The 15021-nt window shown below is 35.0% G+C and overlaps 1 protein-coding gene across 3 annotated transcripts in view; it reads left to right on the top strand.

The window, feature by feature from the left end:
* The window catches only part of RNF180 (ring finger protein 180), a 272283-nt gene that overhangs the window by 27787 nt on the left and 229475 nt on the right, over positions 1–15021 (top strand). The window contains exon 2 of one of the 3 annotated variants that reach the window (XM_036768883.1): positions 3739–3787. The exons of the other annotated variants lie outside the window; for them this stretch is intronic. The gene's annotated coding sequence lies outside the window, so the exon portion shown is untranslated. The remainder of the gene's footprint in view (positions 1–3738; positions 3788–15021) is intronic. 3 annotated transcript variants of the gene reach the window in all.

Here is a 15021-nt window from a genome sequence, read left to right on the forward strand (position 1 = left end):
TGGAAGATTTTTTTTTTTAGTGGCAAAACAGTTAAGTTCTTACCTGATCTGTCTGACATGTGTTTCTTTGATGCTATAATGTGTTGTATTTTGTAGGAACCTGGACACCAAAGTCTTTAGTTGAATGTTTACACTATAAATCTGTTTGTTTACCTTAGGGCTTTATAAAATAACAGTGATGTAATAATGCTGTGATTTTACAAACGCTATCCTTCAGCTGTAACTGTTGATAAATTAGTGGTTTTCATGTTACATTCCTCTTTACCAAAATACTATTCAGACATCTCATCATTGTGTGGAGTTGGGCCTGTGTTCTTAAAGTCCATGTCAGAAGAGCAGAAACTCTAGCAGGTTCTACTAAATTGGAAAAGTTTCAAGTATGTGCCCAGTGACAATGCCTGTTTTCTGAGAACCAGCTTAGATAAGTATGGCAAGCCTTAACACTGTTAGTTTAGCCCACTATGCAATGAACTCTTTGATATAGCAAGATATTTACATCAAATTCTTCCAAAAGCTCCCTATACATCTTGACACCACCTCTTTCAGGCTTCTCTCCCCTCTGATTGGAGGGTGGCGTACCAAACTCCTCCCAATGCCTTCCTTTGTAGAGGGCAGAGACTGAACTCTACCTCTGCTATTCTACCTGGTTTCAACTCTATGGAATAAGATCTTCCACCCCCTGACATCCCTTTGTCCTGCTTTCCGCCATCCTGCTTTTTTGTGTGTGTGTTGTTCCCCTCCCTCATTAGATTGTAAGCTCCTTGAAGGCAGGAACTATCTTTTTGTTAATTCTTTCCCCAGCACTTAGCACAGTGCCTGGCATGCTGTAGGCGCTTAATAAATGTTAATTGGATTGGAAATCACATTATAGTATCCGGAGTTATCAATGTGTGAGAACATTGTCGTCAATGCATTATTAATTCCTTTAACAAACATTTATTAGGCTCCTACTCTGTGTCAAAAAAGTAAAGTAAATAAAATATTTTCCCTTGAGGAGCATTAATTCTTTTAAGGGAGACAATATATACATGAAAAAATACATGCAAAGTAAATACGATGTAATTTGGGTGGGAGAAACATATATGTAATAAGTCTAGACAAAGCCTGAAAACAGATAAATAAAAGTCTTTATGACAAAAGAGTGAAATTTGTATTTGATCTCAGAGATAAGAGGGAGCCACCAGACCTTCTAGAACAGGAGAATGATATGGTTAGACCTGTGGTTTAGGAATATCAGTTTTGTAACTGTATGCTGGATAGATTGAAGGGGAGAGACAGGAGACAGGGGAACCAATTAGGAAACCAGGGGAGAGGTAATGAGGGCCTGAACCAGGTTCATGATAGTGTTAGTTGAGAAGAATAGACAGAAGAGATAGATGTCGTGGAGGTAGAATTGACAAGACTTGGAAAGAAAGGTAGGGTGAGGGAGAGTAAGGAGTTGAGGATGACACTGAGATTATGAACCTGAGTGATTAAAAGGATGATGGTGTCTTTGACAGAAAGGGAAGTCTGGAAGAAAAGTAAATTTAGGTAGGAAGATAAGACATTTTGCCTGTGGGACATCCAGTTTGAAATATCCATTAGGCAGTGGATAATGTAGGACTGGAGTTCAGGAGAGAAACTAGAGATTAGAGAGATAAATACATATAAACTATGTAACAGCATTTTTGAGTTTTTGTACTTTATGCACACACATATTCTTTATTCAGTCACACAACCAACAGAAGGGTACAGAGAATATAAGATCCTGTTTTGATTGTCAATTTTTTAAAAAAGCCATTTACTCACTGACCAAAACACAGGATCTTTTCCAACAAGGAAATCTCTCATGTATTCATTGAGACAAATGAGGTTCCTTGTTAAATACAGCCACATATGAATACGTTCAAGTGAGATGATTGTCAAGTGAGTCTTCATACAGGGATATGTAGGTCACCAAAATTGTTGGCCATCCTTATGAATATCCCAAGGAAGGTCAGAATTGAAGGAGGATTTTCCGTGGATGGTTCAGTCCTCTAGGTGCTTTGTGGATGATTGCATCAAGCCTGCAAAGTCATAGAATAACCACAGTGAGATACAATGAATACTCAGAGATTGGCCAAATCATCTCTACAGAAAAACCTAATCAGATGAAAGATACCTATTTTCTAGTCCGCAGTACATGGTTGAAAGACCAAACTCCTGAGTTAGTATGTTAGTTAGTAGATATGTGTATCTGGGACAAGCATTGCTGATGGACAGTGTGTTAATATCAGAATTAAATGAAGGAAAAGGACGGACTGTAATGGAGAAATTGCCCAGTGCTTTCAACAATTTCAAGATATCCCTTTGTCTAAATACTTTTCTTGCAACACAGATGTTCTATGGATGATACTATGTGGTTGTGACTCTTAGAATGTAACAGTCTCCAAAGAATTAGTTGTGGGTGATCCGTAGGGTAATGCATTGATTTATAATAGGTGTAAGTAGTCTGCAACATGTGAAGAGGGCTGCCACTTGCTATGGTGTGACTTTAGCAAAATAACTTTAATTTCCTGCAGCTGATCTTTTCTTTTTTTCACTTGAAAAAAATGAGTGGATTAGACTGACTAGATGACCCCTAAAGCCCCATTCAGTTTGATGATTCCATTTTCCTATGCATAAGAAATTTAGTATTTCCTTCAATTATGAATTAAAAAAGCAAAATAAAACATGAGTCTAAGAGGTGACCCATAGGCTTCACTAGACTTCCAAGGTAGGTGGGAAGAGGAGGAGGTCCATGACACCTATAAGGTTAAAAACCTGTTCTAAACCATTTTGAGAGCTAGTCTCCTACTTTACAATTAAGCAGTCATCTCTAGAATTCAGGGATTATAGGATCATAGAGTTAGAAGTAGAAGGGACCTTAGAGTCCATCAAATCCAGCCCCATCATTTTACAGATGAGATAGCTAAGGCTCAAAATGGTTACATAACTTTCCCAGCTGTCCTATTAAATATCTGAGGCAGGATTTCAACTGGTCTTCCTGACTCCCAAATCTAGTAATCCATCTACTACACTGCAGAAAATGGTCTAAATTTATCCTTTCTCTTTTCAAATGACCAAGTCTGGGCTTGTTAACCAATAATGAGATTAAGCTAATTTTAAAACAGGTTGGTGATTCGCTTCAAGTGTTCATTTGAATTGCTGTTTACTTAGTGTATTAATTTAACTTTCATATATTCATTTGGAGCAGGAGATAAATATCAAAGCAGAATGTTTTACTTCCTTCTCCAAACTTCTTACAAACAGCTACATTTTTAGTAACTGTGTCCAATTCTTGAGGGAAAACTGTTTGCTAGAGAGGAGAATGAGACAGGGAAAGTAAATATATGTTATTTCTAAGTCCTACAGGAACAAAAGAGAATGTGAACTGTAATGTGATCACTTTGAGTTCTCTTGCTGCCTCCTGTATAATTCATTATGAGATGTTTCACTATAGATTTGCATCTCACATTTGGATAATACAAAGTGAAATAAATGAAAAGAAGAAAATTAGCAAACTACAGTATTGTGGGTTTTAGATACCAGAAGTATTTCACATTACTCAGATTGAAAGACATTACATGCTTCCAGTTTTAGACATCTTTTTTTTAACCTATGTGTTACATATCTGTCAGGTCATTAGTTTGATAAGTACCCTCAGTAAATTTTACTCACCTGCTGATACTTTAATTTCTTTTAAATTCACTAATAATGAAGTATTACTTTGCTTTACAGCTTTTGTTTTTTCCAGAGAAGTTGAAGGCTCTTCATGAAAATCTAACAGGTACTATGCCTTACTTTAAGTAAACTGGACATATGAAAATAGAAAAAACAAACTGTGAGAGGGTTGTTATTTACTTTATTAAAAAATTCCTTAAAATTTTGAGATCTCATGTTTATTTTTGTCTCATATGCAACTTTTCAGGGATATATCCTTACTGTAAAGTAAGATTTAATTATAATTAACATCCTTAAGAAATAGTGCAAGACAATGAATATAGTACATATATTAATGACCTCAGCCTTCTTCCTGAAACACTGGCCCATCTTTTAAATATCTGCATTCTTCTAGCATTATTGTATAGATTGTAGGTCAATAAATACTATTGTCTCCAAAGAATTAAAGTTAGATTCACATTTTGGGTTATGAGCAGGCTGTGTTATATTAACAGTGAAAAATTTATGTGGGAGAGCTGGCGTAAAAGATACCAATGAGGTATTTGGGGGATAGCCAACAGCACTGGTATCGTTGGATTGTCAAGAGAGCAAGGAAGGCCCCCTAGCATGTTGAGTGGACCCCCTCTGGAGAATCATAGGAGGTCATGGACAAGAGTCACATAGGAGGAGGAAGAGGGGTGGATGACTTGAGAGCTATAGGAATAAAGTGATAGTTCAACTATACTCTGTTCTCTTTGGACGTCATCTGCAGTATTGTGTTTAGGTTTTTCTTTCCTACCATCAAAAGTACTTACATTTTATTGTTATTATTTTTCCCAATTAATAGTATTTTATTTTTTTCCAATTACGTATATAGTTTTCAACATTCACTTTTATAAGATTTTGATTTTCAGACTTTTCTCCCTCTCTCCTATCTCCCTTTCCTAAGACAGCAAGGAATCTGACATAGGCTATACATGTACAGTCATATTAAATATATTTCCACATTAGTCATGTTGTGAAAGAAGAATCAGAACAAAAAGGAAAAACCATGAGAAAGAAAAAACAAAAACCAAAAAATAGTGAAAATGGTATACTTTGCTCTGCATTCAAACTCTGTAGTTCTTTCTCTGGATGTGGATAGCATTTTACAACTTTTGTCTTTTAGAATTGTCTTGGATCAGTGTGTTGCTAAGAAGAACTAAGTCTATCATAATTGATCATCTCACAGTGTTGCTGTTATTGCATACAATGTTCTCCTGGTTCTGCTCTTTTTACTCAGCATCAGTTCATGTAAGCCTTTCCAGGTTTTTCTGAAACCCACCTGCACATCATTTCTTTATTGTACAGTATTGCACAATAGTATTCCATTCCATTCACACACCACAACTTATTCAGCTGTTCCCTAGTTGATGGGCATTCCCTCGATTTCCAATTCTTTGCCACCACAAAAAGAGCCACTATAAATAGTTTTGTACATATGGGTCCTTTTCTCTTTTTCCTTATCCCTCTTTGGGATACAAATGTAGTAGTGATGTTGCTGGATGAAAGGGGATGAACAGTTTGGTTGCTCTTTGGGCATAGTTCCAAATTGCTCTCCAGAATGGTTGGATCAATTGACAGCTCCACCAGCAATGCATTAGTGTTCCAGTTTTCCCACATGTTCTCCAACATTTATCATTTTCCTTTTCTGTCATATTAGCCAGTCTGATAGGTTTGAGGTGGTACCTCAGAGTTGTTTTAATTAGCATTTCTGTAGTCCATAGTGATTGAGCATTTCTTCATATGATAATATATAGCTTTAATTTCTTAATCTGAAAACTGCCTGTTTAAATTCTTTGACCATTTATCAACTAGGGAATGACTTGTATTCTTATAAATTTGACTCAGTTCTCTATAAATTTTAGAAATGAGGCCTTTATCAGAAACACTGGCTATAAAAATTGTTTCCCAGCTTTCTGCTTTCTTCCTCATCTTGGTTGCATTGGCTTTGTTTGTGCAAAAAGTTTTTTAATATAATGTAATCCAAATTATCCATTTTGCATTTAATAATGTTCACTATCTCTTGTTTAGTCATAAATTCTTCCCTTCTCCATTGATCTGACAGGTAACCTATTCCTTGCTTTCCTAATTTGCTTATGGTATCACCATTTAAGTCTAAATCATGGACCTATTTTGATCTTATCTTGATATACTATGTAAGATGTTGCTCTGTGCCTAGTTTCTGCCATAGTATTCATACTATTTTCCAATTTTCCCAGCAGTTTTTGTGAAACAGTGAGTTTTTATCCTAGAAGCTCAAGTCTTTGGGTTTATCAAACAGTAGATTACTATAGTCATTTACTACTGTGTCTTGTGTACCTAGCTTATTACATTGATCTGCCACTGTATTTCTCAGTCAGTACCAAATAGTTTTGATGATTGCCGCTTTATAATAATAGTTTTCTATCTGGTACTGCTAGGCCACCTTCCTTTGCATTTCTTTTCATTCATTATCTTGATATTCTGGACCTTTTGTTCTTTCAGATGAATTGTGTTGTTATTTTTTTCTAGCTCTATAAAAATAATTTTTGGTAGTTTGATTGGTATGGCACTGAATAAGTAAATTAATTTAGGTAGAAGTGTCATTTTTATTATATTAGCTCAGCTTACCCATGAGCAATTGCTATTTTTCTCAGCAATTGACATTATTTAGATCTGACTTTATTTATGTGAAAAGTGTTTTGTAATTGTGTTCATGTACTTTTTGAGTTTGTCTTGGCAGGTAGACTCCCAAATATTTTATATTGTCTACAGTTATTTTAAATGGAATTTCTTCTACTGTCTCTTGCTGCTTGGCTTTGTTGGTAATATTGAAATACTGATGATTTATATGGGTTTATTTTATATCCTGCAACATTGCTAAAGTTTTTAATTATTTCAAGTAGTATTCCCTAGGATTTTCTAAGTATACCATCATATCAGTAAAGAGTGATAGTTTTGTTTCCTCATTGCCTATGCTAATTCCTTCATTTTCTTTTTCTTCTCTTAATGCTAAAGCTTCTAATGCTAAATTTAAATGCTTTAAATTTTTAATTTAAATTTAAATTTAATTTAAATTTTTAATTTTAAATTTAAGCTTTAAATGCTAAATTTCTAATGCAATATTGAATAATAGTGGTGGTAATGGGCATCCTTGTTTCATCCCTCAGCTTATTGAGAAGCTACTAGTTTATCCCGTTCCAGATAATGCTTGTTGATGGTTTTAGATAGATACTGCTTATCATTTTAAGGAAAATTCCATTTATTCCTATGTTCTTTAGTGTTATTAATAGGAATTGGTGCTTTATTTTGTCAAAAGCTTTTTCTGCATCTATTGAGATAATCATATGAGTTCTGTTAGTTTTGTTATTGATATGGTCAGTTATGGTTATAGTTTTCCTAATATTGAACTAGCCCTGCTTTCTTGGTATAAATCCCGCCAGGTCATAGTGTATCATCCTGGTGATAAATTGCTGTAATTTCTTTGCTACTATTTTATTTAAATTTTTTACATCAATATTCATTAGGGATATTGGTCTATAATTTTCTTTCTCTTTTTTCGCTCTTCCTGGCTTAGATATCAGCACCATATTTGTGTCATAAAAACAATTTGGTAGAACTCCAATTATTTTTCCAAATAGTTTATATAGTATTGGAATTAATTGTTCTATAAATGTTAGTTAGAATTCACTTGTAAATCCATCTGGTCCTGGAGATTTTTTCTTAGAGAGTGGTACATTTTAGCAAGATGTAGTTTCCTTCCTTATCTCTTTTAATTCATCCTATTTTTGCTTTTGCTTTGTCTGCTACCCCTGCTTTTTTAGTTTCAACTGAAGCACAGTATATTCTGCTCCAGCGTTTTATCTTTACTCTGTGTGTAACTTTCTGCTTCAAATGTGTTTCTTGTAGAAAATGTAGTATAGGATTCTGGTTTTAAATCCACTCTGCTCTTCACTTCTGTTTTATGGGAGAGTTCATCCTGTTCACATTCATAGTTATGATTACTAACTGTATATTTCTCTCTATCCTATTTTTCCCTCTGCTCCTACTTTTCTCTCTCCTTTAATCCCGACCCTCCTCACCAGTGTTTGGTTTCCAACCAACACCTCCCTCAATCTGTCCTCCCTTCTATCAGCCCCCCCTCTTTACTTTTCCTATTCCCCTGCTATTTCTGCCCTCCCTTCTTTCAAGCCCCTCTCCCTTTTCTTTCCCCTTTCCCTTCCTACCTCCTTATAGGGTAAGAAATATCTGTGCGCAACTGAGTGTGTCCTTTATTCCTTCTTTGAGGTAAATCCAGTGACAGTAAGATTCAAACAATGCTCACCTCCCTCCCTTCTTTCCTTCTACTGTAATAGGTCTTTTGCACGTCTTCTTGTGATGTAATTTATCCTGTTCTGCCTCCCTGTTTTTTCTTCTCCCAGTACAATCCTAATTTTTTATATCATCACTTCAAAGTCAACTTATACTGGCACCCCTTATGTTTACCCCTTCTAACTGCCATAATAGAAATACAGTTCTCAAGAGTAACAAATGTCATCTTCCCACATAGTGATGTAAACAGTTTAACCTTATTGAATAACAAGTTTGTTTTTTCTTTCCAGTTCACCTTTTTATGCTTCTCTTGAGACCTGTATTTGAAGATTGAATTTTCTCTTCAGCTCTGCTCTTTTCATCAGGAAAGTTTGAAAGTCCCATATTTCCTTTAATTTCCATATTTTCCCCTGAAGGATTATGCTCAATTTTGCTGGGTAGTTGGTTCTTGGTTATAATATAAGCTCCTTTGCTTTCTGGAATACCATATTCCAAGCCCTCCACATCCTTTAATGGAGAAGCTGCTAAGTACTGTGTAATCTTGACTGTGGCTTCTTGATATTTGAATTGTTTCTTTCTAGTTACTTGTATTTTCTCCTTGACCTGGGATCTCTGAAATTTGGCTACACTAATATTCCTTGGAGTTTTCATTTTGGGATATCTTTCAGGAGGTGATCAGTGGATTCTTTCATTGACTATTTTACCCTCTGATTTTAGGATATCAGGGTAGTTTTCCTTGATAATTTCTTGAAAGTCGAAGGCCACGCAATGAGGCAGAGCACAACCAATGCATGAAAGAATCAGGGTATAAAATCTCCTGACTCCTAATTCAGTGCTTTATCCATTAGAGCACAGTTCTTTTATTATGCCCATTACTAGGGAGTTTCTGTGGACATCAAAGAACAGGTCAAGGTACATTTGTGCCTAACAATATTCAAAGGTTTTCTTTTTAGCCACTCCTTTGGCACAATAGAAATATGACTTCTGAAAGTAAGGTAACCAAGCTTGACTCTTAGGTCCAAATCTTTTTTGACAAGGGATTACTTTGTAGCACCAAGGAGACTTCCATAGAAATAAAAGCATTGGCCTCTAATGACCCTGTATAGTAAAGGCCTTCCACATTATATTGAAGTTATTGTTACAAGGGCCCCCTGTCTATTTTAATTGATTAAGGTCAATTTCTTTCATATTTCCAGAAGGCATTATAGTAGACTTTAAATAGACCAGTGCCGGACCTGTTACATTTTCCCCTCTGAGAACAAGTGTCTCTAATAATATGTGGTATTTTTGAGCTCTGTATCTGTTTTACGAGCCATCTGAGAGCTTTATTTAGTGTGAACAGTTTGTTTCTGCTGACTCTACACAGTCATTAACTATGCCACATACTTAATTGCATATGGTTTTGAAATTACTGAGGAATAATAATAGTAATAATACCATAGTAGCGTCATAAGATTTAGAATTTTAAGAGTCCTTAGACATCAGCTAATATGACCCCCCTTATTTTACAGTTGAGGAAACTGATACTCAAATAAGTTAAGTAGTAGCTAAGATTTGAACTCTGATTAAAAAACTAATGCACATTTTGTTCATCCCATTCTGCCTTTGTTACTTTAAACTTTAAAACAGTGACCGCATTTATGTTATTCTATATACTACTTGCTTATATATAGCATCATAATCTCTTTGGGAGCCTCAGTTATCTTGGACAGCATTTTACTTTGGTTTTGATCTTTGTTGGATCATTATTTTCCATTTTTACACATAAATGTAAAGTATTTTTCTAAGTTTATTTCATTAACTTCCATTGAAGTTCCCCTCTGCCTCATTAGTGGCATGGAAGTGATGTTCACAAAATTTATGCCACAGCATGCAGGATCTGGAAGGTCCTACCAAGATGGAAAGATTTTGAGTTCCCCCTTCAACCCAGATGATAGACTACATATGTCTCTTGTTCAAAGAGCAGCATAACTAAGTTCTGAGAGTCTCACTATCACAAAGTGATACAATTTTCAGCTACAGCAACTTTAAGGACTCATATAAACTGATGAAATAATGAACTTTGAAGTACTGACAATTTTTATCATTGTTATATGTCTTAAAGTGCTATTACAACATGTTACTAATGTATATAGAACATTAAAATCATCTGCTGGGTATAATAATGTATTTATTAAAGGTTGGATTGTAATCATATTGATCAAGAATTTATGGCAAGGTGTACAGGGTGTCCCAAAAATCTTAGTGAAGTTTTAAGCTTTAGTAATCCCGGAAATATAAATGTTACAAACTTTAAAAAATCCCTTGAAAGTTTAATTATTTAAATTTATTTTACACTTAAATCTGCATATGCAAATTTTGAATAATATATTTTAACTTAATTTTAACAAGGCATGACACACTGTCATTATGTTACATTATGCATGACAGTTTCTGGCTGATGCTGTCTTGGATTGGAGATTTGGTAGAGCCACTTAACTTGGCCACATTGGTAGCCTGATTATTGCTATTTAGATTGTTCCTTGTGAGGTCAAATTGAAACTGTTGTGTATGCATCAAAACTTGGTTCTTTGGAAGATATTGAGGTTTGGATTACAAATATAGCCCTTTTAGCCACTAAGCAGAAGCTGCTGAAACTTCATTTTACAACGTCTGAAAATTAGCTAGAGTGATGTATAGAATAAGACACTGATATTCTTGAATTTTAATAATAAGCATATCAACATTTTAAAATTTAAATAATTAAGCTTTCAATGTTTTGTAGGTTTGTAGCATTTATACTTCTGAAGTTATTAAGGGTTAAAACTGCAAAGACTTTTGGGACGTTATATTTCATATCTTTACATTATTGCTTATCTAAATATATGCTTTTCCCTGTTTTACTATCTCAAATTTATATAGTACTTTACCACTTATAAAATATTTTGCACGTTACAAAGTAATGCCCTTATAATAGCTCTGTGAAAGTATAAGCATTGTCAAAATAAGGCTAGAATGATAGATTGGAGCTAAATTGTGGGGGAATCCATCACAATATCAAATTATTCCAATAACCCAGTAACAAAAGGGTAGTTACACACAAAAATGGAGTCTCATTTAGCAAAAAGGAAATGCTAACAAAACCATTTTTGAATTGTTGTGTTGCAATTGGCAATATAAGTATCCTTAACAAAACATTGTTCAGATGCACCATCTAGTTTCTGTCATACATAATTATTAGTTTTAAGCACCTTTTCTTTCCTCCAAGGACAATTAAAACATTGCAGAGTTGAAATACTCATCGCAAATGGATATCGCACAGCTTTCATTATGTAGAGTTTTACTGATAGCTATATCTGCTTCTTCATTCTCTTCCACAGACATTGATACATAAGTTGTAATTATTTTTATGACAGTCTATTTGTGCTCATAATATACACTGCAAGACAAGATATGGAACTGAGCACCCTACAAGAAATGCTTCTTGTTGCTTTTCATTGCCATTTGTTTTATTTGCTTCTGTGGAAGGAAAACTTACAGGCTCTTCTTATCTAACTACTTTAGTTTCATTTATAGAAAGAATGTAAATATGAATGTTATAGCCTTCTAGCAGTTGATAATTTTTCACTGTAAAAAAATATCGCATTTAGAATACCAATATTTATCAGATGATCTGAAAACTATCTGATTCTTAACCATGTTTTCATTTTGGGCAAAATTGCCATCATCTTTGTGGCAGCAGGAGACCACATAGGAATGTAGACCATTTTGTATTTTTCTTTGTACCCTGTATCACCCTGGCCAAAGAATTCATCATTTAATGACTGCACCTGCTAGTGATCAGCCATTCCATACTTTGTTAAGCTGCTCCTAAGCTGCAAAACCTTCTGATTCACTGGCGTAGCCTTCAATAATCTATTGTCACCTCAGCCCCCAAAATGAGATCCCAGAGCTGGACTTTAGTGAAATTAACTTAAATGTGCAAACACAGTCTTTATTGTTGTTATTATTCAAGCCCCATGGAAGACATGATAGGTCAATAATCTAGGAGTTTTGGGATGTATGCGATAGCTCTTGCTTATTTTTCAAATGTAGTGCAGACTCCTTCAGAGACCTCCTTTATTTAAAGACCATTTATCTAAGAGGTTGAATTTTCTGAGTGTAGATTTTTCCCCCTTTTTGCCTAAGAGTATATGCATCCTTCATTTAATTGAACCATCATTTAGTAAGTTTATCGATCAATAAACATTTAATAAGCTCACTTATGCAAAGTACTTTGCTAAATACTCGGGATTCAAAGACAAGGATGGAAAAGTTCCTGCCCTCAAAGTTCTTAACTGTACTGTACATATATAGGGAAATGAAGACACATCCAAAGCAGACATTAGGTAACTTTGGATGGGAAAGCATTAGGAAGACCAGGAATTGCCTACTGTAAAAGGTGGCACTTGAACTGAGTTTGAAGGAGTTCGGGGATCCTTAGAGGTCAAGGTAAAAAGAAAGAGTATTCCAGTTTTGTTGTTGTTCAGGCATTTCAGTCATGTCTTCACAACCCTATTTGGTGTTTGCTAGGCAAAGCTACTGGAATGGTTTTCTATTTCCTTTTCCAGCTTATTTGACAGATTAGGAAACTGAGGCAAACAGGGTTAAGTGACTTGCCCAGAGTCACACAGCTAGTGTCTGAAGTCACATTTGAACTCAGGAAGATGAACCTTCCTGACTTCGGGCCTGGAGCTCTGTGCACTATGGCGCCCCCTAGCTGCCCAGGCATGAGATTATTAAGGCATGAAGATGGGAGATTGAACATTCTGTATGAAGAACTGCATGAGGTCTTATATAGTCTGTGATTGAAAGGGATGTGTTAAAATGTAGAAAGGGACCAAATTGTTAAGTATTTTAAATATGAAATATAGCATATCATATTTGGTGCTAGAGATAGTAGGGATCCACAGGAATTTATCGAGGAGGGGGATTGCATCATTAGTGTGGGGGATGAGTTGGGGTGGAGAGGGGCAGAGAGATCAAATAGAAAACTGCTTCAGTGGTCTCAGAGGGAGGCGATAATAGCCTGAGCCAGGGAGATAGATACACAAGTAGGAAAGGGTGGTGACTGTGAGAGTGCATACATAGAGATGGGAAGAGCTGTGAGTGAGGAAATGAGGATGACACCGAGTTGGGGACCTCATCCTAAATATATTTCATGTATTTGCGTGAAATTTGTTATCAGTATCATTTTCCTACATTTGACAAAGGTCCTAGAACAAGTTATACCATAAAATCATGTCTTATTATTGTTTTACCACTAGATGGCAATTTTGCTCTTCTCTCAATTCAGAGTGCTTATTCTATTTAACACCTTGATGGCATATTTGTCCTGTTTTATCTGAGTGGGCTCTGTGCTTTTGAATCTGATAGCTATTTCAGATATGAATAATGACTAAGATAACTTTAAATAGCTCTTCGTGAGGTAATTTAACAGAAGAAAAATCTAAGCCCTCTTATTCAGTTTACCTCTTTAAAATGTAATTTATTGCTTCTTATATTATTGTATCATATATGTTATATGTAATATCACATCAGAATTTACATTTTCAGAGAAATACATAAAATTATGAAACCTATGTTCGTTTAACTTAGTTGTATACATTCTGCATTTTTCCTCACAACTATTTCTGATACTCCTTCAAAATAGAATTAAAATTCCTCCACAGTCTTAAGCTTTTCCTTATCAAATCAGTCGATAATAATTTTCCCTACCCATTTCCCTAAAGTTTTTCTTTGCCAAGCAGTGGTATCTTATTTTAAAGTTCATCTCAAAAAAGGTTCTTAATGTAGTTTCCCATTTTATTTTTTCGGATTCTTCTCTTTCATGCAGTGTTCTTATTTATGTAAAGCTCCTGGATTAAGTTTTTTTTATATTTTATCTTATTTTTCATTTAAGATATTTACTTTTTTGTCACTCTCCCTTCTCCCATAGCAAAAAGAAAAAGAAACCCCTTGTAACAAATAAGTATACACAAGCAAAACAAATTCCTTCATTGGCCATGTCCAAAAGTATATGTCTCCTTTAGCATCTTGATTCTGTCAACGCTCTCAGGAGATGGATAGTCTGCTTCATCATTATCCCTTTGGAATCATTTTTGGTCATTGAATTAATCAGTGTTGATTAAGACTTCTTTTGCATCATTTTCAAAACCCACTCTCTGGTCATGAATATGGAGGAGAATCTTCAGAAGCATGAGGGTCACAGGATTTATAGATCATAGAGTATTAGATCTAGAGCTGGAAGGGACCTCAGAAGCTATCGAGTACAACCTCTTCATTTTACATATCAGGAAACTGAGGCCCAGGAAAGTTGTTATTTTATAGAGGTCATACAAGTATAAACATCAGAGGCAGGATTTGAACTTAATCCTATGATACTATATAAAGCAAGTGTTGTTAGTTTTGTTACCCTACTTAATTCTGTCCTACTGCTCAAGAGATGCCATTTCTGGATTCCCTTGACCTGGCTCAGATATAGAGAAGAGCCACAAAAGACAAATTCATTCCTCATGTACATACAACATCCTGAGCCCTATAAAATAGAACATGTATACTCATAACTCAAGGAAAAGAGGGATTCAACAAAGGATGTAGAAAGGTCAAGGATTCTCTGAAAATGTACTTTATAGAATTTGTTTAGTACCAGATGTTCAGATCACAACTCTGAGAAAACTTTCCCAACAGTGCTAATATGACCAGCTAGTTTAAGATGAACCAGCACATTTTTAATATCCTTTGTAGATATGTACAATTATTTTCACCTTCATAGGAACTATAGATATGCCAAAATCTGACCTAAGCAGACAGTCATTTTTGTGAGAGTTTTAGATCTTGGACAGGGATTTTTGTTGCCTGGATTCAGCTCCACAGACAGCACCTGGTTGCTTTTGTGTAATGTGAATAGTAGCAAATATATTTTGGATAATATTTGTAAAGCTTTTCTCTAGGTTAGCAAGATATAGAAGTGGTATAGATTCATTTTTCCCTTTATGATAATATTTTCTA

The sequence above is a fragment of the Trichosurus vulpecula genome, chromosome 1, assembly GCF_011100635.1.
Source record: "Trichosurus vulpecula isolate mTriVul1 chromosome 1, mTriVul1.pri, whole genome shotgun sequence".
NCBI lineage: Eukaryota > Metazoa > Chordata > Mammalia > Diprotodontia > Phalangeridae > Trichosurus > Trichosurus vulpecula.